General features: G+C 39.3%; 19 non-coding genes across 19 annotated transcripts; all 19 read left to right on the top strand.

Annotated features, from left to right (window-relative positions):
- Nucleotides 1-968: 968 nt before the first annotated feature.
- On the top strand, nucleotides 969-1087 carry LOC142346582 (5S ribosomal RNA). Its single transcript, XR_012759634.1, has one exon. It is a non-coding gene; the product is annotated as a 5S ribosomal RNA (ribosomal RNA).
- A 948-nt stretch (nucleotides 1088-2035) lies between these two features.
- On the top strand, nucleotides 2036-2154 carry LOC142346584 (5S ribosomal RNA). Its single transcript, XR_012759635.1, has one exon. It is a non-coding gene; the product is annotated as a 5S ribosomal RNA (ribosomal RNA).
- A 948-nt stretch (nucleotides 2155-3102) lies between these two features.
- Nucleotides 3103-3221, top strand: LOC142346586 (5S ribosomal RNA). The gene has a single exon (XR_012759637.1). It is a non-coding gene; the product is annotated as a 5S ribosomal RNA (ribosomal RNA).
- A 948-nt stretch (nucleotides 3222-4169) lies between these two features.
- LOC142347039 (5S ribosomal RNA) lies at nucleotides 4170-4288 on the top strand. Its single transcript, XR_012760066.1, has one exon. It is a non-coding gene; the product is annotated as a 5S ribosomal RNA (ribosomal RNA).
- Nucleotides 4289-5424: 1136 nt separating this feature from the next.
- Nucleotides 5425-5543, top strand: LOC142347041 (5S ribosomal RNA). Its single transcript, XR_012760067.1, has one exon. It is a non-coding gene; the product is annotated as a 5S ribosomal RNA (ribosomal RNA).
- A 1134-nt stretch (nucleotides 5544-6677) lies between these two features.
- LOC142346587 (5S ribosomal RNA) lies at nucleotides 6678-6796 on the top strand. Its single transcript, XR_012759638.1, has one exon. It is a non-coding gene; the product is annotated as a 5S ribosomal RNA (ribosomal RNA).
- Nucleotides 6797-7933: 1137 nt separating this feature from the next.
- On the top strand, nucleotides 7934-8052 carry LOC142346588 (5S ribosomal RNA). Its single transcript, XR_012759639.1, has one exon. It is a non-coding gene; the product is annotated as a 5S ribosomal RNA (ribosomal RNA).
- Nucleotides 8053-9000: 948 nt separating this feature from the next.
- On the top strand, nucleotides 9001-9119 carry LOC142346589 (5S ribosomal RNA). The gene has a single exon (XR_012759640.1). It is a non-coding gene; the product is annotated as a 5S ribosomal RNA (ribosomal RNA).
- Nucleotides 9120-10223: 1104 nt separating this feature from the next.
- On the top strand, nucleotides 10224-10342 carry LOC142346590 (5S ribosomal RNA). The gene has a single exon (XR_012759641.1). It is a non-coding gene; the product is annotated as a 5S ribosomal RNA (ribosomal RNA).
- A 948-nt stretch (nucleotides 10343-11290) lies between these two features.
- Nucleotides 11291-11409, top strand: LOC142346591 (5S ribosomal RNA). Its single transcript, XR_012759642.1, has one exon. It is a non-coding gene; the product is annotated as a 5S ribosomal RNA (ribosomal RNA).
- Nucleotides 11410-12357: 948 nt separating this feature from the next.
- LOC142346592 (5S ribosomal RNA) lies at nucleotides 12358-12476 on the top strand. The gene has a single exon (XR_012759643.1). It is a non-coding gene; the product is annotated as a 5S ribosomal RNA (ribosomal RNA).
- Nucleotides 12477-17663: 5187 nt separating this feature from the next.
- LOC142346593 (5S ribosomal RNA) lies at nucleotides 17664-17782 on the top strand. Its single transcript, XR_012759644.1, has one exon. It is a non-coding gene; the product is annotated as a 5S ribosomal RNA (ribosomal RNA).
- A 1146-nt stretch (nucleotides 17783-18928) lies between these two features.
- LOC142346594 (5S ribosomal RNA) lies at nucleotides 18929-19047 on the top strand. Its single transcript, XR_012759645.1, has one exon. It is a non-coding gene; the product is annotated as a 5S ribosomal RNA (ribosomal RNA).
- Nucleotides 19048-20184: 1137 nt separating this feature from the next.
- On the top strand, nucleotides 20185-20303 carry LOC142346595 (5S ribosomal RNA). Its single transcript, XR_012759646.1, has one exon. It is a non-coding gene; the product is annotated as a 5S ribosomal RNA (ribosomal RNA).
- Nucleotides 20304-21628: 1325 nt separating this feature from the next.
- On the top strand, nucleotides 21629-21747 carry LOC142346597 (5S ribosomal RNA). Its single transcript, XR_012759648.1, has one exon. It is a non-coding gene; the product is annotated as a 5S ribosomal RNA (ribosomal RNA).
- A 1137-nt stretch (nucleotides 21748-22884) lies between these two features.
- LOC142346598 (5S ribosomal RNA) lies at nucleotides 22885-23003 on the top strand. Its single transcript, XR_012759649.1, has one exon. It is a non-coding gene; the product is annotated as a 5S ribosomal RNA (ribosomal RNA).
- Nucleotides 23004-23951: 948 nt separating this feature from the next.
- On the top strand, nucleotides 23952-24070 carry LOC142346925 (5S ribosomal RNA). Its single transcript, XR_012759959.1, has one exon. It is a non-coding gene; the product is annotated as a 5S ribosomal RNA (ribosomal RNA).
- Nucleotides 24071-25208: 1138 nt separating this feature from the next.
- Nucleotides 25209-25327, top strand: LOC142346977 (5S ribosomal RNA). The gene has a single exon (XR_012760008.1). It is a non-coding gene; the product is annotated as a 5S ribosomal RNA (ribosomal RNA).
- A 1136-nt stretch (nucleotides 25328-26463) lies between these two features.
- Nucleotides 26464-26582, top strand: LOC142347165 (5S ribosomal RNA). Its single transcript, XR_012760183.1, has one exon. It is a non-coding gene; the product is annotated as a 5S ribosomal RNA (ribosomal RNA).
- Nucleotides 26583-26717: the final 135 nt, after the last annotated feature.

Genomic DNA, 26717 nt, shown 5'->3' on the forward strand with positions numbered 1-26717 from the left:
TATTTTATCCCCAACTATGGCTCAAGTGGAGCATGCCCACAAAAAATGAGCCAATTCGGACTAAAATTGACGATTTGGTGGCCAAAACAAAGTTCGGTGATCGAAAAAGTTAAGCCTCATCGAGCGCGGATACTTTTTTGGAAATTGGTGAAAACTTGTCCAAAATGGATCGCTGTGCCAGATTTTTTTATTTTATCCCCAACTATGGCTCAAGTGGAGCATGCCCACAAAAAATGAGCCATTTCGGACTAAAATTGACGATTTGGTGGCCAAAACTATGTTCGGTGATCGAAAAAGTTAAGCCTCATCGAGCGCGGATACTTTTTGTAAATGACAATTTCAGCAATAACCATTGCTCCAAACACACCCCATATACTTGTAAAGGCCATTCTAATAGTCCCCCTGCTTGCGTTTACTGTATATTTGGTATTTGGAACTGTCTCGGAAACATCAATACTAATTGTAAAATTTCCCTTTATTAAACTAACTTTTACGTTAGTGCAAATCGCTGAGTTCCATTCTTTAGGCTGCACTCCGCTAACGCAGAGTGCATTCAAATAAAACTTATCAAATAGAGCTGATACTTACCTATTTAATAAGTTTATCACAACAATTAGGCTAAAAGCAATTGAGCTATGATTTTCCCAAGTACCGGCCTAAACCCACTGAAGTCATGCCTCCGGTTCAATGTCCGGTTGAACAGGTTCCTCGGACCCAATTCATCTCTCCCTTGTTTTGGGGCCGTTCCACTGTATTGTGGAGGGTTGGAAGCAAAAAGTTTGTGCGTTGGTCATAATACACTGTATGGCTACGAATTGCATAAATTATAACACAAACGTGGCTAAAATTGCATGTATTAAGTGACTATTTTGCAAACCGCAAGGCGGCGAGTTAAAGTGATCCTGTATATGAATATAAGACTACAATACAATACTGTTGTATATAAATTCGCCCCCACTTACGCAAATGCCTACGACCATACCATGTTGAATGCACCGGTTCTCGTCCGATCACCGAAGTTAAGCAACATTGGGCCTGGTTAGTACTTGGATGGGTGACCGCTTGGGAACACCAGGTGTTGTAGGCTTTTTCTTTTGAGTATTCAAACCTCATAGAATACTTTTATTCGATATTTACGCATTTTAGAGCCTCAAAAAGCCTCGGTGATCGAAAAAATTAAGCCTCATCGAGCGCGGATACTTTTTTGGAAATTGGTGAAAACTTGTCCAAAATGGTTCGCTGTGCCAGATTTTTTTATTTTATCCCCAACTATGGCTCAAGTGAAGCATGCCCACATAAAATGAGCCATTTCGGACTAAAATTGACGATTTGGTGGCCAAAACTAAGTTCGGTGATCGAAAAAGTTAAGCCTCATCGAGCGCGGATACTTTTTGTAAATGACAATTTCAGCAATAACCATTGCTCCAAACACACCCCATATACTTGTAAAGGCCATTCTAATAGCTCCTCTGCTTGCGTTTACTGTATATTTGGTATTTGGAACTGTCTCGGAAACATCAATACTAATTGTAAAATTTCCCTTTATTAAACTAACTTTTAAGTTAGTGCAAATCGCTCAGTTCCATTCTTTAGGCTGCACTCCGCTAACGCAGAGTGCATTCAAATAAAACTTATCAATTAGAGTTGATACTTACCTATTTAATAAGTTTATCACAACAATTAGGCTAAAAGCAATTGAGCTATGATTTTCCCAAGTACCGGCCTAAACCCACTGAAGTCATGCCTCCGGTTCAATGTCCGGTTGAACAGGTTCCTCGGACCCAATTCATCTCTCCCTTGTTTTGGGGCCGTTCCACTGTATTGTGGAAGGTTGGAAGCAAAAAGTTTGTGCGTTGGTCATAATACACTGTATGGCTACGAATTGCATAAATTATAACACAAACGTGGCTAAAATTGCATGTATTAAGTGACTATTTTGCAAACCGCAAGGCGGCGAGTTAAAGTGATCCTGTATATGAATATAAGACTACAATACAATACTGTTGTATATAAATTCGCCCCCACTTACGCAAATGCCTACGACCATACCATGTTGAATGCACCGGTTCTCGTCCGATCACCGAAGTTAAGCAACATTGGGCCTGGTTAGTACTTGGATGGGTGACCGCTTGGGAACACCAGGTGTTGTAGGCTTTTTCTTTTGAGTATTCAAACCTCATAGAATACTTTTATTCGATATTTACGCATTTTAGAGCCTCAAAAAGCCTCGGTGATCGAAAAAATTAAGCCTCATCGAGCGCGGATACTTTTTTGGAAATTGGTGAAAACTTGTCCAAAATGGTTCGCTGTGCCAGATTTTTTTATTTTATCCCCAACTATGGCTCAAGTGAAGCATGCCCACATAAAATGATCCATTTCGGACTAAAATTGACGATTTGGTGGCCAAAACTAAGTTCGGTGATCGAAAAAGTTAAGCCTCATCGAGCGCGGATACTTTTTGTAAATGACAATTTCAGCAATAACCATTGCTCCAAACACACCCCATATACTTGTAAAGGCCATTCTAATAGTTCCCCTGCTTGCGTTTACTGTATATTTGGTATTTGGAACTGTCTCGGAAACATCAATACTAATTGTAAAATTTCCCTTTATTAAACTAACTTTTAAGTTAGTGCAAATCGCTCAGTTCCATTCTTTAGGCTGCACTCCGCTAACGCAGAGTGCATTCAAATAAAACTTATCAATTAGAGTTGATACTTACCTATTTAATAAGTTTATCACAACAATTAGCCTAAAAGCAATTGAGCTATGATTTTCCCAAGTACCGGCCTAAACCCACTGAAGTCATGCCTCCGGTTCAATGTCCGGTTGAACAGGTTCCTCGGACCCAATTCATCTCTCCCTTGTTTTGGGGCCGTTCCACTGTATTGTGGAAGGTTGGAAGCAAAAAGTTTGTGCGTTGGTCATAATACACTGTATGGCTACGAATTGCATAAATTATAACACAAACGTGGCTAAAATTGCATGTATTAAGTGACTATTTTGCAAACCGCAAGGCGGCGAGTTAAAGTGATCCTGTATATGAATATAAGACTACAATACAATACTGTTGTATATAAATTCGCCCCCACTTACGCAAATGCCTACGACCATACCATGTTGAATGCACCGGTTCTCGTCCGATCACCGAAGTTAAGCAACATTGGGCCTGGTTAGTACTTGGATGGGTGACCGCTTGGGAACACCAGGTGTTGTAGGCTTTTTCTTTTGAGTATTCAAACCTCATAGAATACTTTTATTTGATATTTACGCATTTTAGAGCCTCAAAAAGCCTCGGTGATCGAAAAAATTAAGCCTCATCGAGCGCGGATACTTTTTTGGAAATTGGTGAAAACTTGTCCAAAATGGTTCGCTGTGCCAGATTTTTTTATTTTATCCCCAAGTATGGCTCAAGTGAAGCATGCCCACAAAAAATGAGCCATTTCGGACCAAAATTGACGATTTGGTGGCCAAAACTAAGTTCGGTGATCGAAAAAGTTAAGCCTCATCGAGCGCGGATACTTTTTGTAAATGACAATTTCAGCAATAACCATTGCTCCAAACACACCCCATATACTTGTAAAGGCCATTCTAATAGTTCCCCTGCTTGCGTTTACTGTATATTTGGTATTTGGAACTGTCTCGGAAACATCAATACTAATTGTAAAATTTCCCTTTATTAAACTAACTTTTAAGTTAGTGCAAATCTCTCAGTTCCATTCTTTAGGCTGCACTCCGCTAACGCAGAGTGCATTCAAATAAAACTTATCAAATAGAGTTGATACTTACCTATTTAATTAGTTTATCACAACAATTAGGCTAAAAGCAATTGAGCTATGATTTTCCCAAGTACCGGCCTAAACCCACTGAAGTCATGCCTCCGGTTCAATGTCCGGTTGAACAGGTTCCTCGGACCCAATTCATCTCTCCCTTGTTTTGGGGCCGTTCCACTGTATTGTGGAAGATTGGAAGCAAAAAGTTTGTGCGTTGGTCATAATACACTGTATGGCTACGAATTGCATAAATTATAACACAAACGTGGCTAAAATTGCATGTATTAAGTGACTATTTTGCAAACCGCAAGGCGGCGAGTTAAAGTGATCCTGTATATGAATATAAGACTACAATACAATAATGTTGTATATAAATTCGCTCCCACTTACGCAAATGCCTACGACCATACCATGTTGAATGCACCGGTTCTCGTCCGATCACCGAAGTTAAGCAAAATTGGGCCTGGTTAGTACTTGGATGGGTGACCGCTTGGGAACACCAGGTGTTGTAGGCTTTTTCTTTTGAGTATTCAAACCCCATAGAATACTTTTATTCGATATTTACGCATTTTAGAGCCTCAAAAAGCCTCGGTGATCGAAAAAGTTAAGCCTCATCGAGCGCGGATACTTTTTTGGAAATTGACAAAAACTTGTCCAAAATGGTTCGCTGTGCCAGATGTTTTTTATTTTATCCCCAACTATGGCTCAAGTGGAGCATGCCCACAAAAAATGAGCCAATTCGGACTAAAATTGACGATTTGGTGGCCAAAACAAAGTTCGGTGATCGAAAAAGTTAAGCCTCATCGAGCGCGGATACTTTTTTGGAAATTGGTGAAAACTTGTCCAAAATGGTTGCTGTGCCAGATTTTCTTATTTTATCCCCAACTATGGCTCAAGTGGAGCATGCCCACACAAAATGAGCCATTTCGGACTAAAATTGACGATTTGGTGGCCAAAACTAAGTTCGGTGATCGAAAAAGTTAAGCCTCATCGAGCGCGGATACTTTTTGTAAATGACAATTTCAGCAATAACCATTGCTCCAAACACACCCCATATACTTGTAAAGGCCATTCTAATAGTTCCCCTGCTTGCGTTTACTGTATATTTGGTATTTGGAACTGTCTCGGAAACATCAATACTAATTGTAAAATTTCCCTTCATTAAACTAACTTTTAAGTTAGTGGAAATCGCTGAGTTCCATTCTTTAGGCTGCACTCCGCTAACGCAGAGTGCATTCAAATAAAACTTATCAAATAGAGTTGATACTTACCTATTTAATAAGCTTATCACAACAATTAGGCTAAAAGAAATTGAGCTATGATTTTCCCAAGTACCGGCCTAAACCCACTGAAGTCATGCCTCCGGTTCAATGTCCGGTTGAACAGGTTCCTCGGACCCAATTCATCTCTCCCTTGTTTTGGGGCCGTTCCACTGTATTGTGGAAGATTGGAAGCAAAAAGTTTGTTCGTTGGTCATAATACACTGTATGGCTACGAATTGCATAAATTATAACACAAACGTGGCTAAAATTGCATGTATTAAGTGACTATTTTGCAAACCGCAAGGCGGCGAGTTAAAGTGATCCTGTATATGAATATAAGACTACAATACAATAATGTTGTATATAAATTCGCTCCCACTTACGCAAATGCCTACGACCATACCATGTTGAATGCACCGGTTCTCGTCCGATCACCGAAGTTAAGCAAAATTGGGCCTGGTTAGTACTTGGATGGGTGACCGCTTGGGAACACCAGGTGTTGTAGGCTTTTTCTTTTGAGTATTCAAACCCCATAGAATACTTTTATTCGATATTTACGCATTTTAGAGCCTCAAAAAGCCTCGGTGATCGAAAAAGTTAAGCCTCATCGAGCGCGGATACTTTTTTGGAAATTGACAAAAACTTGTCCAAAATGGTTCGCTGTGCCAGATGTTTTTTATTTTATCACCAACTATGGCTCAAGTGGAGCATGCCCACAAAAATGAGCCAATTCGGACTAAAATTGACGATTTGGTGGCCAAAACAAAGTTCGGTGATCGAAAAAGTTAAGCCTCATCGAGCGCGTATACTTTTTTGGAAATTGGTGAAAACTTGTCCAAAATGGTTGCTGTGCCAGATTTTTTTATTTTATCCCCAACTATGGCTCAAGTGGAGCATGCCCACACAAAATGAGCCATTTCGGACTAAAATTGACGATTTGGTGGCCAAAACTAAGTTCGGTGATCGAAAAAGTTAAGCCTCATCGAGCGCGGATACTTTTTGTAACTGACAATTTCAGCAATAACCATTGCTCCAAACACACCCCATATAATGTAAAGGCCATTCTAATAGTTCCCCTGCTTGCGTTTACTGTATATTTGGTATTGGGAACTGTCTCGGAAACATCAATACTAATTGTAAAATTTCCCTTTATTAAACTAACTTTTAAGTTAGTGCAAATCGCTGAGTTCCATTCTTTAGGCTGCACTCCGCTAACGCAGAGTGCATTCAAATAAAACTTATCAAATAGAGTTGATACTTACCTATTTAATAAGTTTATCACAACAATTAGGCTAAAAGCAATTGAGCTATGATTTTCCCAAGTACCGGCCTAAACCCACTGAAGTCATGCCTCCGGTTCAATGTCCGGTTGAACAGGTTCCTCGGACCCAATTCATCTCTCCCTTGTTTTGGGGCCGTTCCACTGTATTGTGGAAGATTGGAAGCAAAAAGTTTGTTCGTTGGTCATAATACACTGTATGGCTACGAATTGCATAAATTATAACACAAACGTGGCTAAAATTGCATGTATTAAGTGACTATTTTGCAAACCGCAAGGCGGCGAGTTAAAGTGATCCTGTATATGAATATAAGACTACAATACAATACTGTTGTATATAAATTCGCTCCCACTTACGCAAATGCCTACGACCATACCATGTTGAATGCACCGGTTCTCGTCCGATCACCGAAGTTAAGCAACATTGGGCCTGGTTAGTACTTGGATGGGTGACCGCTTGGGAACACCAGGTGTTGTAGGCTTTTTCTTTTGAGTATTCAAACCTCATAGAATACTTTTATTCGATATTTACACATTTTAGAGCCTCAAAAAGCCTCGGTGATCGAAAAAGTTAAGCCTCATCGAGCGCGGATACTTTTTTGGAAATTGATAAAAACTTGTCCAAAATGGTTCGCTGTGCCAGATTTTTTTTATTTTATCCCCAACTATGGCTCAAGTGGAGCATGCCCACAAAAAATGAGCCAATTCGGACTAAAATTGACGATTTGGTGGCCAAAACAAAGTTCGGTGATCGAAAAAGTTAAGCCTCATCGAGCGCGGATACTTTTCTTGAAATTGGTGAAAACTTGTCCAAAATGGTTCGCTGTGCCAGATTTTTTTATTTTATCCCCAACTATGGCTCAAGTGGAGCATGCCCACATAAAATGAGCCATTTCGGACTAAAATTGACGATTTGGTGGCCAAAACTAGGTTCGGTGATCGAAAAAGTTAAGCCTCATCGAGCGCGGATACTTTTTGTAACTGACAATTTCAGCAATAACCATTGCTCCAAACACACCCCATATACTTGTAAAGGCCATTCTAATAGTTCCCCTGGTTGCGTTTACTGTATATTTGGTATTGGGAACTGTCTCGGAAACATCAATACTAATTGTAAAATTTCCCTTTTTTAAACTAACTTTTAAGTTAGTGCAAATCGCTGAGTTCCATTCTTTAGGCTGCACTCCGCTAACGCAGAGTGCATTCAAATAAAACTTATCAAATAGAGTTGATACTTACCTATTTAATAAGTTTATCACAACAATTAAGCTAAAAGCAATTGAGCTATGATTTTCCCAAGTACCGGCCTAAACCCACTGAAGTCATGCCTCCGGTTCAATGTCCGGTTGAACAGGTTCCTCGGACCCAATTCATCTCTCCCTTGTTTTGGGGCCGTTCCACTGTATTGTGGAAGGTTGGAAGCAAAAAGTTTGTGCGTTGGTCATAATACACTGTATGGCTACGAATTGCATAAATTATAACACAAACGTGGCTAAAATTGCATGTATTAAGTGACTATTTTGCAAACCGCAAGGCGGCGAGTTAAAGTGATATTGTATATGAATATAAGACTACAATACAATACTGTTGTATATAATTTCGCTCCCACTTACGCAAATGCCTACGACCATACCATGTTGAATGCACCGGTTCTCGTCCGATCACCGAAGTTAAGCAACATTGGGCCTGGTTAGTACTTGGATGGGTGACCGCTTGGGAACACCAGGTGTTGTAGGCTTTTTCTTTTGAGTATTCAAACCTCATAGAATACTTTTATTTGATATTTACGCATTTAAGAGCCTCAAAAAGCCTCGGTGATCGAAAAAGTTAAGCCTCATCGAGCGCGGATACTTTTTTGGAAATTGGTGAAAACTTGTCCAAAATGGTTCGCTGTGCCAGATTTTTTTATTTTATCCCCAACTATGGCTCAAGTGAAGCATGCCCACATAAAATGAGCCATTTCGAACTAAAATTGACGATTTGGTGGCCAAAACTAAGTTCGTTGATCGAAAAAGTTAAGCCTCATCGAGCGCGGATACTTTTTGTAAATGACAATTTCAGCAATAACCATTGCTCCAAACACACCCCATATACTTGTAAAGGCCATTCTAATAGTTCCCCTGCTTGCGTTTACTGTATATTTGGTATTAGGAACTGTCACGGAAACATCAATACTAATTGTAAAATTTCCCTTTAATAAAATAACTTTTAAGTTAGTGCAAATCGCTGAGTTCCATTCTTTAGGCTGCACTCCGCTAACGCAGAGTGCATTCAAATAAAACTTATCAAATAGAGTTGATACTTACCTATTTAATAAGTTTATCACAACAATTAGGCTAAAAGCAATTGAGCTATGATTTTCCCAAGTACCGGCCTAAACCCACTGAAGTCATGCCTCCGGTTCAATGTCCGGTTGAACAGGTTCCTCGGACCCAATTCATCTCTCCCTTGTTTTGGGGCCGTTCCACTGTATTGTGGAAGGTTGGAAGCAAAAAGTTTGTGCGTTGGTCATAATACACTGTATGGCTACGAATTGCATAAATTATAACACAAACGTGGCTAAAATTGCATGTATTAAGTGACTATTTTGCAAACCGCAAGGCGGCGAGTTAAAGTGATCCTGTATATGAATATAAGACTACAATACAATACTGTTGTATATAAATTCGCTCCCACTTACGCAAATGCCTACGACCATACCATGTTGAATGCACCGGTTCTCGTCCGATCACCGAAGTTAAGCAACATTGGGCCTGGTTAGTACTTGGATGGGTGACCGCTTGGGAACACCAGGTGTTGTAGGCTTTTTCTTTTGAGTATTCAAACCTCATAGAATACTTTTATTCGATATTTACGCATTTTAGAGCCTCAAAAAGCCTCGGTGGTCGAAAAAGTTAAGCCTCATCGAGCGCGGATACTTTTTTGGAAATTGGTGAAAACTTGTCCAAAATGGTTCGCTGTGCCAGATTTTTTTATTTTATCCCCAACTATGGCTCAAGTGAAGCATGCCCACATAAAATGAGCCATTTCGGACTAAAATTGACGATTTGGTGGCCAAAACAAAGTTCGGTGATCGAAAAAGTTAAGCCTCATCGAGCGCGGATACTTTTTTGGAAATTGGTGAAAACTTGTCCAAAATGGTTCGCTGTGCCAGATTTTTTTATTTTATCCCCAACTATGGCTCAAGTGGAGCATGCCCACATAAAATGAGCCATTTCGGACTAAAATTGACGATTTGGTGGCCAAAACTTGGTTCGGTGATCGAAAAAGTTAAGCCTCATCGAGCGCGGATACTTTTTGTAACTGACAATTTCAGCAATAACCATTGCTCCAAATAGTTCCCCTGGTTGCGTTTACTGTATATTTGGTATTGGGAACTGTCTCGGAAACATCAATACTAATTGTAAAATTTCCCTTTTTTAAACTAACTTTTAAGTTAGTGCAAATCGCTGAGTTCCATTCTTTAGGCTGCACTCCGCTAACGCAGAGTGCATTCAAATAAAACTTATCAAATAGAGTTGATACTTACCTATTTAATAAGTTTATCACAACAATTAAGCTAAAAGCAATTGAGCTATGATTTTCCCAAGTACCGGCCTAAACCCACTGAAGTCATGCCTCCGGTTCAATGTCCGGTTGAACAGGTTCCTCGGACCCAATTCATCTCTCCCTTGTTTTGGGGCCGTTCCACTGTATTGTGGAAGGTTGGAAGCAAAAAGTTTGTGCGTTGGTCATAATACACTGTATGGCTACGAATTGCATAAATTATAACACAAACGTGGCTAAAATTGCATGTATTAAGTGACTATTTTGCAAACCGCAAGGCGGCGAGTTAAAGTGATCCTGTATATGAATATAAGACTACAATACAATACTGTTGTATATAATTTCGCTCCCACTTACGCAAATGCCTACGACCATACCATGTTGAATGCACCGGTTCTCGTCCGATCACCGAAGTTAAGCAACATTGGGCCTGGTTAGTACTTGGATGGGTGACCGCTTGGGAACACCAGGTGTTGTAGGCTTTTTCTTTTGAGTATTCAAACCTCATAGAATACTTTTATTTGATATTTACGCATTTAAGAGCCTCAAAAAGCCTCGGTGATCGAAAAAGTTAAGCCTCATCGAGCGCGGATACTTTTTTGGAAATTGGTGAAAACTTGTCCAAAATGGTTCGCTGTGCCAGATTTTTTTATTTTATCCCCAACTATGGCTCAAGTGAAGCATGCCCACATAAAATGAGCCATTTCGAACTAAAATTGACGATTTGGTGGCCAAAACTAAGTTCGTTGATCGAAAAAGTTAAGCCTCATCGAGCGCGGATACTTTTTGTAAATGACAATTTCAGCAATAACCATTGCTCCAAACACACCCCATATACTTGTAAAGGCCATTCTAATAGTTCCCCTGCTTGCGTTAACTGTATATTTGGTATTAGGAACTGTCACGGAAACATCAATACTAATTGTAAAATTTCCCTTTATTAAACTAACTTTTAAGTTAGTGCAAATCGCTCAGTTCCATTCTTTAGGCTGCACTCCGCTAACGCAGAGTGCATTCAAATAAAACTTATCAAATAGAGTTGATACTTACCTATTTAATAAGTTTATCACAACAATTAGGCTAAAAGCAATTGAGCTATGATTTTCCCAAGTACCGGCCTAAACCCACTGAAGTCATGCCTCCGGTTCAATGTCCGGTTGAACAGGTTCCTCGGACCCAATTCATCTCTCCCTTGTTTTGGGGCCGTTCCACTGTATTGTGGAAGGTTGGAAGCAAAAAGTTTGTGCGTTGGTCATAATACACTGTATGGCTACGAATTGCATAAATTATAACACAAACGTGGCTAAAATTGCATGTATTAAGTGACTATTTTGCAAACCGCAAGGCGGCGAGTTAAAGTGATCCTGTATATGAATATAAGACTAAAATACAATACTGTTGTATATAAATTCGCTCCCACTTACGCAAATGCCTACGACCATACCATGTTGAATGCACCGGTTCTCGTCCGATCACCGAAGTTAAGCAACATTGGGCCTGGTTAGTACTTGGATGGGTGACCGCTTGGGAACACCAGGTGTTGTAGGCTTTTTCTTTTGAGTATTCAAACCTCATAGAATACTTTTATTCGATATTTACGCATTTTAGAGCCTCAAAAAGCCTCGGTGATCGAAAAAGTTAAGCCTCATCGAGCGCGGATACTTTTTTGGAAATTGGTGAAAACTTGTCCAAAATGGTTCGCTGTGCCAGATTTTTTTATTTTATCCCCAACTATGGCTCAAGTGAAGCATGCCCACATAAAATGAGCCATTTCGGACTAAAATTGACGATTTGGTGGCCAAAACTAAGTTCGGTGATCGAAAAAGTTAAGCCTCATCGAGCGCGGATAGTTTTTGTAAATGACAATTTCAGCAATAACCATTGCTCCAAACACACCCCATATACTTGTAAAGGCCATTCTAATAGTTCCCCTGCTTGCGTTTACTGTATATTTGGTATTTGGAACTGTCTCGGAAACATCAATACTAATTGTAAAACTTCCCTTTATTAAACTAACTTTTAAGTTAGTGCAAATCGCTCAGTTCCATTCTTTAGGCTGCACTCCGCTAACGCAGAGTGCATTCAAATAAAACTTATCAAATAGAGTTGATACTTACCTATTTAATAAGTTTATCACAACAATTAGGCTAAAAGCAATTGAGCTACGATTTTCCCAAGTACCGGCCTAAACCCACTGAAGTCATGCCTCCGGTTCAATGTCCGGTTGAACAGGTTCCTCGGACCCAATTCATCTCTCCCTTGTTTTGGGGCCGTTCCACTGTATTGTGGAAGGTTGGAAGCAAAAAGTTTGTGCGTTGGTCATAATACACTGTATGGCTACGAATTGCATAAATTATAACACAAACGTGGCTAAAATTGCATGTATTAAGTGACTATTTTGCAAACCGCAAGGCGGCGAGTTAAAGTGATCCTGTATATGAATATAAGACTACAATACAATACTGTTGTATATAAATTCGCTCCCACTTACGCAAATGCCTACGACCATACCATGTTGAATGCACCGGTTCTCGTCCGATCACCGAAGTTAAGCAACATTGGGCCTGGTTAGTACTTGGATGGGTGACCGCTTGGGAACACCAGGTGTTGTAGGCTTTTTCTTTTGAGTATTCAAACCTCATAGAATACTTTTATTCGATATTTACGCATTTTAGAGCCTCAAAAAGCCTCGGTGATCGAAAAAGTTAAGCCTCATCGAACGCGGATACTTTTTTGGAAATTGGTAAAAACTTGTCCAAAATGGTTCGCTGTGCCAGATTTTTTTATTCTATCCCCAACTATGGCTCAAGTGGAGCATGCCCACAAATAATGAGCCAATTTGGACTAAAATTGACGATTTGGTGGCCAAAACTAAGTTCGGTGATCGAAAAAGTTAAGCCTCATCGAGCGCGGATACTTTTTGTAAATGACGATTTCAGCAATAACCATTGCTCCAAACACACCCCATATACTTGTAAAGGCCATTCTTATAGTTCCCCTGCTTGCGTTTACTGTATATTTGGTATTTGGAACTGTCTCGGAAACATCAATACTAATTGTAAAATTTCCCTTTATTAAACTAACTTTTAAGTTAGTGCAAATCGCTCAGTTCCATTCTTTAGGCTGCACTCCGCTAACGCAGAGTGCATTGAAAAAAAATTTGTCAAATAGAGTTGATACTTACCTATTTAATAAGTTTATCACAACAATTAGGCTTTTAAATAATAAATTCAGATGCTATTATTTACAGTTGTTATTTACAATGATGTTGAAATAATTCAGCAGGTTTCATTGATGAATCGTTACAGTTGGTATTTACAAGGAAAATTTATCAGATTTCATTGTTAAAGCTTTACAAATTAAGTACAAAATTCAAATAGTTTTTTGTTTGTTCAGGGGTTTCTTGCCAGGATCCATTTAGAACACTTGCCGTAAATCTAAGAGTTTCAACTTTCATATTTACAAAGACGTCGCGCCAACTACTCAGCCTTAGGGTACTTCTCGCTCCAGATAATTGTTCGCATTTGAGAACTAAATGTTCCGATGTTTCAAACTCTTTTTCGCAATAGCTGCAAATTGGTGACTCTGAAAAATTTTTCATCCATCTAATCTGTTTGTCAACAAGACAATTGAAGGCAAGGCGATATAAAAGATTTTGTTGTTGTGGCAAAAGTTTGTAAAATTTCCAGATATTTTTGCTAAAGAGAGTTAATTCTTTCGTTGAACAATTGTACTTTATGACGGATTTGTTTAAGCGGTCCTCGATAAAACTTGTTGGAAAAACTTGAGCAATGATATAACAGTAAATCTCACTTGTTCTTAAGGCTTTGTCAAGTCTCAGGGAAGTTTCGATGTTGTTCTTAAACAGAAGGATACTGTTGTCAGTTTGAGAGACTTTGAGCTTTAAAGATTTTAACAAAATTGTTAAGTCATTTGGAAAGGAAACATCGTTCTCGTTTGATGAGTTAATTTCGTCTATCAGTTTTGCTGAGATTATTTTTGATGTAATATGTGGAAGAGAGATACCGCCCACAGCAACAGATTGGTAAAGAACTTCACTTCTAATTTCCATTTTGTCACCAGTTTTTAGTAGATTGTTGATGAGTTTTTGAACATTCGTCAGAATATTTACTGTTGTGTCCGTGTGTCTTGAATAATACAGGAACTTTGGAAGGATAAAAGTTTCAATGATTTGTCTCTTGGCTCTTAAAGTTTTCGATCGAGAAATGAAGCGCATGTAAATGGCAATTTGTGTTTTGATGAGATCAAGTAAGTTTGTTGATGATTTATCAGTAAAGAATTTAATGCCCAGGATTTTTGTTACACGTACAGTTTTATAGAAAGCTATGTCTCTCGTTGACAGGATCTCACTCTTTTTGACGTTGATTTCTAGTTGAGTGCAATCGCAAAAATCTTTGACAGTGTCAAATAGTCCTTCAATCGATGATATGCGTATTGAGCAAGTAATGTCGTCTGCATAAGCCACTGTTTTTGAGCTGGTGAATCCTTTAATATGTGGTGAGTTGTCTATACAGCAAAGCAAGGGCTCAACAGCAAGTATGAAAAGTAAAGCTGAAAGGGGACAACCTTGCCTAACTCCGCGTTGTAGTACAATTGTTTTGGAAAGGTAGCCATTGATTTCAATAATTGCTTTCGTTTCATTGTAAACTGTTCTGATGGCAGATTTTGTGTATTGGTCAATGCCAATTTTATCGAGAAGGGCGAAGATGTAATCTCTGTCTACTTTGTCAAAAGCTTTTGAAAAATCCAGATTCACAAGGCATTTGCTGTTATTTAGTTGCTTATGGGCTTTTCGAACTTTATTTAATGCTATATGGATTTGTCTTTTGCTCAAGTATGCATGCTGATGTTGGCCTATTATGTCTTCAAGATCTATTATGATTCTGGCAGATAGAATGTGTGATAGAATTTTGAGGTCAGTGTTCAGCAAGCTTATAGGTCTAAATTCATCAACAGTTCTCGGATTATCAGTTTTAGGCAGAAGTTTTAAGATTGCAATATTTTGGCTTTCAGGGACTTTTTCAGTTCGAACAATATTGTTGAAAACGCTTTGTAGCAATGGGGCCATTTCTCTCTTAAAAATCTTGTAAAAGTTTGAGGTTATTCCATCCGAACCCGGTGAGCTCTTTGCATTGAGTTTGTTAATTGCTTTCAATACTTCATCTATGGTGATTTCATTTACATCATTTGTTGCTTCGTTTTTGCGCTCGTTCAAATGGTCAAGAAAAATCTCAAAAGAGCCTTTTTTCTTGCTTTTGTAAAGCTGTGAAAAATGGTTTTCAAAGACTTTGATGATTTCTTCCTGATTTGTTGTAACACTTGCACCAACCCTAAGTGAAGTAATATTGTTCGTGTTGTTTTTTTGCTTTGCCCAAGTTTTCAAGTCTTTCGCGTTTCCAAGTTCGCATGATTGGGTCAGTTTCTTGAAGTGGATGAACTGATCTTTTTGTTTGTTGTTGTCATACGCATTTATTTTCGAGACTGTATCATTATATCGTTTTAAAATTTTTTCATTGGAGTCATGATTTTGTATTTGTTCTCTCAGCCTTTTCTCTTCGGCCAGGATGTTTTTCATTTGCGAGCTTAAGATTTTTGATTTATTAATAGCTAAGGCTTGGCACACATCACGTATGTGGCACTTCAGCTCTTCATAACTTTCATGTGTCAAACAGTTCATTCCAAAGGCTTCTATTTCTGTTTTGATGTACTCTTTGTTTGGAAATAAAATAGCATCGTTCATTTTCCAAAAGCTTTGGCCTCGTTCTTTTTCTTCGCTTTTGTTGCTTAGTTCTAACAGCATGTGATCTGAGAAATTGCTCCGATGTACTTTCATTTCGCTGTACTGGGTTTGGTTTGTAAAAAAATAGTCTATTCGTGAAAAAGACGATGTTCTTTTGTCATAGTGTGTGAAATCAAGTACGTCCAGTTCTACCGCTGCATCAAATAGTAGAGCATGCTCTGTAACCGTTTGGAGCTTTACAAATCGCTTAACTCTATCGTCTACGCTTCGAAGAGCAGTTGATGTGTTTCGCGAATCATGACTGAAAGCATTAAAATCCCCTGCTAAAACAATAGATCGTTCCGTGTTGAGTTTCGAGAGATTTGAGCTTAATTGCTTCAACTTTTCACAATAGGAGCTTGTATTCAGATATACATTGAATACAGTTAGATTGAGTTCCGTAAAATTAATTCCCGAGTGATCTCGTGATTGCAGTATTTGATTATCAGTTTTTAGTTCTTCACTCCAAACTGTAACTAAACCTCCACTGCAGTTTATTGCAGGCACTAGATGATAGCGTAATTTGTATTGCTCAAGAACTGTTTCGTGTGAACGAGATAGAGCTGGAATTTTCGATTCTTGGATACACAAAATGAATAATGTTCCGCTAGCTAATTTGTAGCATTTTTCGATTATTGCGAAGAATTTTTTCGGGCTCTTAAGGCCACATGAATTCAAACAGAAAACTTTGTGCTCAATCATTTTTGTTTTGTTCGAACTGATTTTTCTTCTTAATCCACTGATCGTTCAAGAAGTGTTTTGCGATTTGCGCGTTTTGTTGTTTTTGTGTTTCACTAAGTGGCCTTTTGGCGCCTGGTCTGTACTGTTTGAGAACAGCACTATTATCAAGCTCTAAAGATTGAAACTTCTCTGTATTAAGATAGGCGGAATCATTACATTCAGCGTTTTGTATGTTGGTTGAGGTTTTGTCAGCGTTTTCTGTTTCTTGTTCTATGACTGTAGCATTTTCTGTTGTGCCACTACAAATTTCTTCTGTATAAGTTTCTTCCACTTCCTCTTCATCTATGGTCAAGTTGCAAGAGGAGGTGTCACTGATTGTTTCAGTTTCGGGAGCTTTATGAAAATTTGTTGGTTTCTGCTTTTCAGCACGATTATTCTTTGTTTCTTTGTTTATGTTTTGCACATTTTTGATTCTTTGTAGCTGGTTTTGCCATAAGTAGCACCAATCTTTATGGTGTCCCCGATACTGTAGTTTGCTTTCTTCACAGTAACTGCAGTTATGTAGTGAGGGAGCATGGAACTTGATCTCTAAGCTGTTCCATTCTTTGAATTCTGCGATCCGATTTTCATATGACCAAGTTTTTAATCTTTCCTCTTCAGTTGCGTTTTTCACTGTCACACTCAGTGTTGCATAACCATTGAAGATGAGATCGCCTCCTATGTTGTCTTTCATTCGAATAATTGCGGGGCTATGTTCTATTCCCTCTGGAAGATCTATTAGTTTCAGGGCTTCAGTGTCTGTGCAAACATAAGGGAGATTACTGAATTTGATATTGTATCTTCTAGGATAGAATGATTTTTCTGTGTTGAGGAAATGTTTGCCCATAGGAAAAACGGTTTTGCCTAGTAAATTTAGGCCTCTGGATCTAATCGAATGGTATTGCTTTTTGACAGTTGGTCACAACAATTAGGCTAAAAGCAATTGAGCTATGATTTTCCCAAGTACCGGCCTAAACCCACTGAAGTCATGCCTCCGGTTCAATGTCCGGTTGAACAGGTTCCTCGGACCCAATTCATCTCTCCCTTGTTTAGGGGCCGTTCCACTGTATTGTGGAAGGTTGGAAGCAAAAAGTTTGTGCGTTGGTCATAATACACTGTATGGCTACGAATTGCATAAATTATAACACAAACGTGGCTAAAATTGCATGTATTAAGTGACTATTTTGCAAACCGCAAGGCGGCGAGTTAAAGTGATCCTGTATATGAATATAAGACTACAATACAATACTGTTGTATATAAATTCGCTCCCACTTACGCAAATGCCTACGACCATACCATGTTGAATGCACCGGTTCTCGTCCGATCACCGAAGTTAAGCAACATTGGGCCTGGTTAGTACTTGGATGGGTGACCGCTTGGGAACACCAGGTGTTGTAGGCTTTTTCTTTTGAGTATTCAAACCTCATAGAATACTTTTATTCGATATTTACGCATTTTAGAGCCTCAAAAAGCCTCGGTGATCGAAAAAGTTAAGCCTCATCGAACGCGGATACTTTTTTGGAAATTGGTAAAAACTTGTCCAAAATGGTTCGCTGTGCCAGATTTTTTTTATTTTATCCCCAACTGTGGCTCAAGTGGAGCATGCCCACAAATAATGAGCCAATTTGGACTAAAATTGACGATTTGGTGGCCAAAACAAAGTTCGGTGATCGAAAAAGCTAAGCCTCATCGAGCGCGGATACTTTTTTGGAAATTGGTGAAAACTTGTCCAAAATGGTTCGCTGTGCCAGATTTTTTTATTTTATCCCCAACTATGGCTCAAGTGGAGCAAGTGGAGCATGCCCACATAATATGAGCCATTTCGGACTAAAATTGACGATTTGGTGGCCAAAACTATGTTCGGTGATCGAAAAAGTTAAGCCTCATCGAGCGCGGATACTTTTTGTAAATGACAATTTCAGCAATAACCATTGCTCCAAACACACCCCATATACTTGTAAAGGCCATTCTAATAGTTCCCCTGCTTGCGTTTACTGTATATTTGGTATTTGGAACTGTCTCGGAAACATCAATACTAATTGTAAAATTTCCCTTTATTAAACTAACTTTTAAGTTAGTGCAAATCGCTCAGTTCCATTCTTTAGGCTGCACTCCGCTAACGCAGAGTGCATTCAAATAAAACTTATCAAATAGAGTTGATACTTACCTATTTAATAAGTTTATCACAACAATTAGGCTAAAAGCAATTGAGCTATGATTTTCCCAAGTACCGGCCTAAACCCACTGAAGTCATGCTTCCGGTTCAATGTCCGGTTGAACAGGTTCCTCGGACCCAATTCATCTCTCCCTTGTTTTGGGGCCGTTCCACTGTATTGTGGGAGGTTGGAAGCAAAAAGTTTGTGCGTTGGTCATAATACACTGTATGGCTACGAATTGCATAAGTTATAACACAAACGTGGCTAAAATTGCATGTATTAAGTGACTATTTTGCAAACCGCAAGGCGGCGAGTTAAAGTGATCCTGTATATGAATATAAGACTACAATACAATACTGTTGTATATAAATTCGCTCCCACTTACGCAAATGCCTACGACCATACCATGTTGAATGCACCGGTTCTCGTCCGATCACCGAAGTTAAGCAACATTGGGCCTGGTTAGTACTTGGATGGGTGACCGCTTGGGAACACCAGGTGTTGTAGGCTTTTTCTTTTGAGTATTCAAACCTCATAGAATACTTTTATTCGATATTTACGCATTTTAGAGCCTCAAAAAGCCTCGGTGATCGAAAAAGTTAAGCCTCATCGAGCGCGGTTACTTTTTTGGAAATTGGTAAAAACTTGTCCAAAATGGTTCGCTGTGCCAGATTTTTTTTTATTTTATCCCCAAATATGGCTCAAGTGGAGCATGCCCACAAAAATGAGCCAATTTGGACTAAAATTGACGATTTGGTGGCCAAAACAAAGTTCGGTGATCGAAAAAGTTAAGCCTCATCGAGCGCGGATACTTTTTTGGAAATTGGTGAAAACTTGTCCAAAATGGTTCGCTGTGCCAGATTTTTTTATTTTATCCCCAACTATGGCTCAAGTGGAGCATGCCCACATAAAATGAGCCATTTCGGACTAAAATTGACGATTTGGTGGCCAAAACTAAGTTCGATGATCGAAAAAGTTAAGCTTCATCGAGCGCGGATACTTTTTGTAAATGACAATTTCAGCAATAACCATTGCTCCAAACACACCCCATATACTTGTAAAGGCCATTCTAATAGTTCCCCTGCTTGCGTTTACTGTATATTTGGTATTTGGAACTGTCTCGGAAACATCAATACTAATTGTAAAATTTCCCTTTATTAAACTAACTTTTAAGTTAGTGCAAATCGCTCAGTTCCATTCTTTAGGCTGCACTCCGCTAACGCAGAGTGCATTCAAATAAAACTTATCAAATAGAGTTGATACTTACCTATTTAATAAGTTTATCACAACAATTAGGCTAAAAGCAATTGAGCTATGATTTTCCCAAGTACCGGCCTAAACCCACTGAAGTCATGCTTCCGGTTCAATGTCCGGTTGAACAGGTTCCTCGGACCCAATTCATCTCTCCCTTGTTTTAGGGCCGTTCCACTGTATTGTGGATGGTTGGAAGCAAAAAGTTTGTGCGTTCGTCATAATACACTGTATGGCTACGAATTGCATAAATTATAACACAACCGTGGCTAAAATTGCATGTATTAAGTGACTATTTTGCAAACCGCAAGGCGGCGAGTTAAAGTGATCCTGTATATGAATATAAGACTACAATACAATACTGTTGTATATAAATTCGCTCCCACTTACGCAAATGCCTACGACCATACCATGTTGAATGCACCGGTTCTCGTCCGATCACCGAAGTTAAGCAACATTGGGCCTGGTTAGTACTTGGATGGGTGACCGCTTGGGAACACCAGGTGTTGTAGGCTTTTTCTTTTGAGTATTCAAACCTCATAGAATACTTTTATTCGATATTTACACATTTTAGAGCCTCAAAAAGCCTCGGTGATCGAAAAAGTTAAGCCTCATCGAGCGCGGATACTTTTTTGGAAATTGGTAAAAACTTGTCCAAAATGGTTCGCTGTGCCAGATTTTTTTTATTTTATCCCCAACTATGGCTCAAGTGGAGCATGCCCACAAAAAATGAGCCAATTCGGACTAAAATTGACGATTTGGTGGCCAAAACAAAGTTCGGTGAGCGAAAAAGTTAGGCCTCATCGAGCGCGGATACTTTTTTGGAAATTGGTGAAAACTTGTCCAAAATGGTTCGCTGTGCCAGATTTTTTTATTTTATCCCCAACTATGGCTCAAGTGGAGCATGCCCACAAAAAATGAGCCAATTTGGACTAAAATTGACGATTTGGTGGCCAAAACAAAGTTCGTTGATCGAAAAAGTTAAGCCTCATCGGGCGCGGATACTTTTTTGGAAATTGGTGAAAACTTGTCCAAAGTGGTTCGCTGTGCCAGATTTTTTTATTTTATCCCCAACTATGGCTCAAGTGGAGCATGCCCACATAAAATGAGCCATTTCGGACTAAAATTGACGATTTGGTGGCCAAAACTAAGTTCGGTGATCGAAAAAGTTAAGCCTCATCGAGCGCGGATACTTTTTGTAAATGACAATTTCAGCAATAACCATTGCTCCAAACACACCCCATATACTTGTAAAGGCCATTCTAATAGTTCCCCTGCTTGCGTTTACTGTATATTTGGTATTTGGAACTGTCTCGGAAACATCAATACTAATTGTAAAATTTCCCTTTATTAAACTAACTTCTAAGTTAGTGCAAATCGCTCAGTTCCATTCTTTAGGCTGCACTCCGCTAACGCAGAGTGCATTCAAATAAAACTTATCAAATAGAGTTGATACTTACCTATTTAATAAGTTTATCACAACAATTAGGCTAAAAGCAATTGAGCTATGATTTTCCCAAGTACCGGCCTAAACCCACTGAAGTCATGCTTCCGGTTCAATGTCCGGTTGAACAGGTTCCTCGGACCCAATTCATCTCTCCCTTGTTTTAGGGCCGTTCCACTGTATTGTGGATGGTTGGAAGCAAAAAGTTTGTGCGTTCGTCATAATACACTGTATGGCTACGAATTGCATAAATTATAACACAACCGTGGCTAAAATTGCATGTATTAAGTGACTATTTTGCAAACCGCAAGGCGGCGAGTTAAAGTGATCCTGTATATGAATATAAGACTACAATACAATACTGTTGTATATAAATTCGCTCCCACTTACGCAAATGCCTACGACCATACCATGTTGAATGCACCGGTTCTCGTCCGATCACCGAAGTTAAGCAACATTGGGCCTGGTTAGTACTTGGATGGGTGACCGCTTGGGAACACCAGGTGTTGTAGGCTTTTTCTTTTGAGTATTCAAACCCCATAGAATACTTTTATTCGATATTTACGCATTTTAGAGCCTCAAAAAGCCTCGGTGATCGAAAAAGTTAAGCCTCATCGAGCGCGGATACTTTTTTGGAAATTGACAAAAACTTGTCCAAAATGGTTCGCTGTGCCAGATGTTTTTTATTTTATCCCCAACTACGGCTCAAGTGGAGCATGCCCACAAAAAATGAGCCAATTTGGACTAAAATTGACGATTTGGTGGCCAAAACAAAGTTCGGTGATCGAAAAAGTTAAGCCTCATCGATCGCGGATACTTTTTTGGAAATTGGTGAAAACTTGTCTAAAATGGTTCGCTGTGCCAGATTTTTTTATTTTATCCCCAACTATGGCTCAAGTGGAGCATGCCCACATAAAATGAGCCATTTCGGACTAAAATTGACGATTTGGTGGCCAAAACTAAGTTCGGTGATCGAAAAAGTTAAGCCTCATCGAGCGCGGATACTTTTTGTAAATGACAATTTCAGCAATAACCATTGCTCCAAACACACCCCATATACTTGTAAAGGCCATTCTAATAGCTCCCCTGCTTGCGTTTACTGTATATTTGGTATTTGGAACTGTCTCGGAAACATCAATACTAATTGTAAAATTTCCCTTTATTAAACTAACTTTTAAGTTAGTGCAAATCGCTCAGTTCCATTCTTTAGGCTGCACTCCGCTAACGCAGAGTGCATTCAAATAAAACTTATCAAATAGAGTTGACACTTACCTATTTAATAAGTTTATCACAACAATTAGGCTACAAGCAATTGAGCTATGATTTTCCCAAGTACCGGCCTAAACCCACTGAAGTAATGCCTCCGGTTCAATGTCCGGTTGAACAGGTTCCTCGGACCCAATTCATCTCTCCCTTGTTTCGGGGCCGTTCCACTGTATTGTGGAAGGTTGGAAGCAAAAAGTTTGTGCGTTGGTCATAATACACTGTATGGCTACGAATTGCATAAATTATAACACAAACGTGGCTAAAATTGCATGTATTAAGTGACTATTTTGCAAACCGCAAGGCGGCGAGTTAAAGTGATCCTGTATATGAATATAAGACTACAATACAATACTGTTGTATATAAATTCGCTCCCACTTACGCAAATGCCTACGACCATACCATGTTGAATGCACCGGTTCTCGTCCGATCACCGAAGTTAAGCAACATTGGGCCTGGTTAGTACTTGGATGGGTGACCGCTTGGGAACACCAGGTGTTGTAGGCTTTTTCTTTTGAGTATTCAAACCTCATAGAATACTTTTATTCGATATTTACGCATTTTAGAGCCTCAAAAAGCCTCGGTGATCGAAAAAGTTAAGCCTCATCGAGCGCGGATACTTTTTTGGAAATTGGTAAAAACTTGTCCAAAAAGGTTCGGTGTGCCAGATTTTTTTATTTTATCCCCAACTATGGCTCAAGTGGAGCATGCCCACATAAAATGAGCCATTTCGGACTAAAATTGACGATTTGGTGGCCAAAACTAAGTTCGGTGATCGAAAAAGTTAAGCCTCATCGAGCGCGGATACTTTTTGTAAATGACAATTTCAGCAATAACCATTGCTCCAAACACACCCCATATACTTGTAAAGGCCATTCTAATAGTTCCCCTGCTTGCGTTTACTGTATATTTGGTATTTGGAACTGTCTCGGAAACATCAATACTAATTGTGAAATTTCCCTTTAATAAACTAACTTTAAAGTTAGTGCAAATCGCTGAGTTGCCTTCTTTAGGCAGCACTCCGCTAACGCAGAGTGCATTCAAATAAAACTTATCAAATAGAGTTGATACTTATCTATTTAATATGTTTATCACAACAATTAGGCTAAAAGCAATTGAGCTATGATTTTCCCAAGTACCGGCCTAAACCCACTGAAGTCATGCCTCCGGTTCAATGTCCGGTTGAACAGGTTCCTCGGACCCAATTCATCTCTCCCTTGTTTTGTGGCCGTTCCACTGTATTGTGGAAGGTTGGAAGCAAAAAGTTTGTGCGTTGGTCATAATACACTGTATGGCTACGAATTGCATAAATTATAACACAAACGTGGCTAAAATTGCATGTATTAAGTGACTATTTTGCAAACCGCAAGGCGGCGAGTTAAAGTGATCCTGTATATGAATATAAGACTACAATACAATACTGTTGTATATAAATTCGCCCCCACTTACGCAAATGCCTACGACCATACCATGTTGAATGCACCGGTTCTCGTCCGATCACCGAAGTTAAGCAACATTGGGCCTGGTTAGTACTTGGATGGGGGACCGCTTGGGAACACCAGGTGTTGTAGGCTTTTTCTTTTGAGTATTCAAACCTCATAGAATACTTTTATTCGATATTTACGCATTTTAGAGCCTCAAAAAGCCTCGGTGATCGAAAAAGTTAAGCCTCATCGAGCGCGGATACTTTTTTTGGAAATTGGTAAAAACTTGTCCAAAAAGGTTCGCTGTGCCAGATTTTTTTTATTTTATCCCCAACTATGGCTCAAGTGGAGCATGCCCACAAAAAATGAGCCAATTCGGACTAAAATTGACGATTTGGTGGCCAAAACAAAGTTCGGTGATCGAAAAAGTTAAGCCTCATCGAGCGCGGATACTTTTTTGGAAAGTGGTGAAAACTTGTCCAAAATGGTTCGCTGTGCCAGATTTTTTTATTTTATCCCCAACTATGGCTCAAGTGGAGCATGCCCACAAAAAATGAGCCATTTCGGACTAAAATTGACGATTTGGTGGCCAAAACTAAGTTCGGTGATCGAAAAAGTTAAGCCTCATCGAGCGCGGATACTTTTTGTAAATGACAATTTCAGCAATAACCATTGCTCCAAACACACCCCATATACTTGTAAAGGCCATTCTAATAGTTCCCCTGCTTGCGTTTACTGTATATTTGGTATTTGGAACTGTCTCGGAAACATCAATACTAATTGTAAAATTTCCCTTTATTAAACTAACTTTTAAGTTAGTGCAAATCGCTGAGTTGCCTTCTTTAGGCAGCACTCCGCTAACGCAGAGTGCATTCAAATAAAACTTATCAAATAGAGTTGATACTTATCTATTTAATATGTTTATCACAACAATTAGTCTAAAAGCAATTGAGCTATGATTTTCCCAAGTACCGGCCTAAACCCACTGAAGTCATGCCTCCGGTTCAATGTCCGGTTGAACAGGTTCCTCGGACCCAATTCATCTCTCCCTTGTTTTGGGGCCGTTCCACTGTATTGTGGAAGGTTGGAAGCAAAAAGTTTGTGCGTTGGTCATAATACACTGTATGGCTACGAATTGCATAAATTATAACACAAACGTGGCTAAAATTGCATGTATTAAGTGACTATTTTGCAAACCGCAAGGCGGCGAGTTAAAGTGATCCTGTATATGAATATAAGACTACAATATAATACTGTTGTATATAAATTCGCCCCCACTTACGCAAATGCCTACGACCATACCATGTTGAATGCACCGGTTCTCGTCCGATCACCGAAGTTAAGCAACAGTGGGCCTGGTTAGTACTTGGATGGGTGACCGCTTGGGAACACCAGGTGTTGTAGGCTTTTTCTTTTGAGTATTCAAACCTCATAGAATACTTTTATTCGATATTTACACATTTTAGAGCCTCAAAAAGACTCGGTGATCGAAAAAGTTAAGCCTCATCGAGCGCGGATACTTTTTTGGAAATTGGTAAAAACTTGTCCAAAATGGTTCGCTGTGCCAGATTTTTTTATTTTATCCCCAACTATGGTTCAAGTGGAGCATGCCCACAAAAAATGAGCCAATTCGGACTAAAATTGACGATTTTGTGGCCAAAACAAAGTTCGGTGATCGAAAAAGTTAAGCCTCATCGAGCGCGGATACTTTTTTGGAAATTGGTGAAAACTTGTCCAAAATGGTTCGCTGTGCCAGATTTTTTTATTTTATCCCAAACTATGGCTCAAGTGGAGCATGCCCACAAAAAATGAGCCATTTCGAACTAAAATTGACGATTTGGTGGCCAAAACTAAGTTCGGTGATCGAAAAAGTTAAGCCTCATCGAGCGCGGATACTTTTTGTAAATGACAATTTCAGCAATAACCACTGCTCCAAACACACCCCATATACTTGTAAAGGCCATTCTAATAGTTCCCCTGCTTGCGTTTACTGTATATTTGGTATTTGGAACTGTCTCGGAAACATCAATACTAATTGTAAAATTTCCCTTTATTAAACTAACTTTTAAGTTAGTGCAAATCGCTCAGTTCCATTCTTTAGGCTGCACTCCGCTAACGCAGAGTGCATTCAAATAAAATTTATCAAATAGAGTTGATACTTACCTATTTAATAAGTTTATCACAACAATTAGGCTAAAAGCAATTGAGCTATGATTTTCCCAAGTACCGGCCTAAACCCACTGAAGTCATGCCTCCGGTTCAATGTCCGGTTGAACAGGTTCCTCGGACCCAATTCATCTCTCCCTTGTTTTGGGGCCGTTCCACTGTATTGTGGAAGGTTGGAAGCAAAAAGTTTGTGCGTTGGTCATAATACACTGTATGGCTACGAATTGCATAAATTATAACACAAACGTGGCTAAAATTGCATGTATTAAGTGACTATTTTGCAAACCGCAAGGCGGCGAGTTAAAGTGATCCTGTATATGAATATAAGACTACAATACAATACTGTTGTATATAAATTCGCCACCACTTACGCAAATGCCTAAGACCATACCATGTTGAATGCACCGGTTCTCGTCCGATCACCGAAGTTAAGCAACATTGGGCCTGGTTAGTACTTAGATGGGTGACCGCTTGGGAACACCAGGTGTTGTAGGCTTTTTCTTTTAAGTAATCAAACCTCATAGAATACTTTTATTCGATATTTACGCATTTTAGAGCCTCAAAAAGCCTCGGTGATCGAAAAAGTTAAGCCTCATCGAGCGCGGATACTTTTTTGGAAATTGGTAAAAAC

Source organism: Convolutriloba macropyga, chromosome 9, assembly GCF_964194025.1.
Source record: "Convolutriloba macropyga chromosome 9, txConMacr16.3, whole genome shotgun sequence".
NCBI classification, from domain to species: domain Eukaryota; kingdom Metazoa; phylum Xenacoelomorpha; order Acoela; family Convolutidae; genus Convolutriloba; species Convolutriloba macropyga.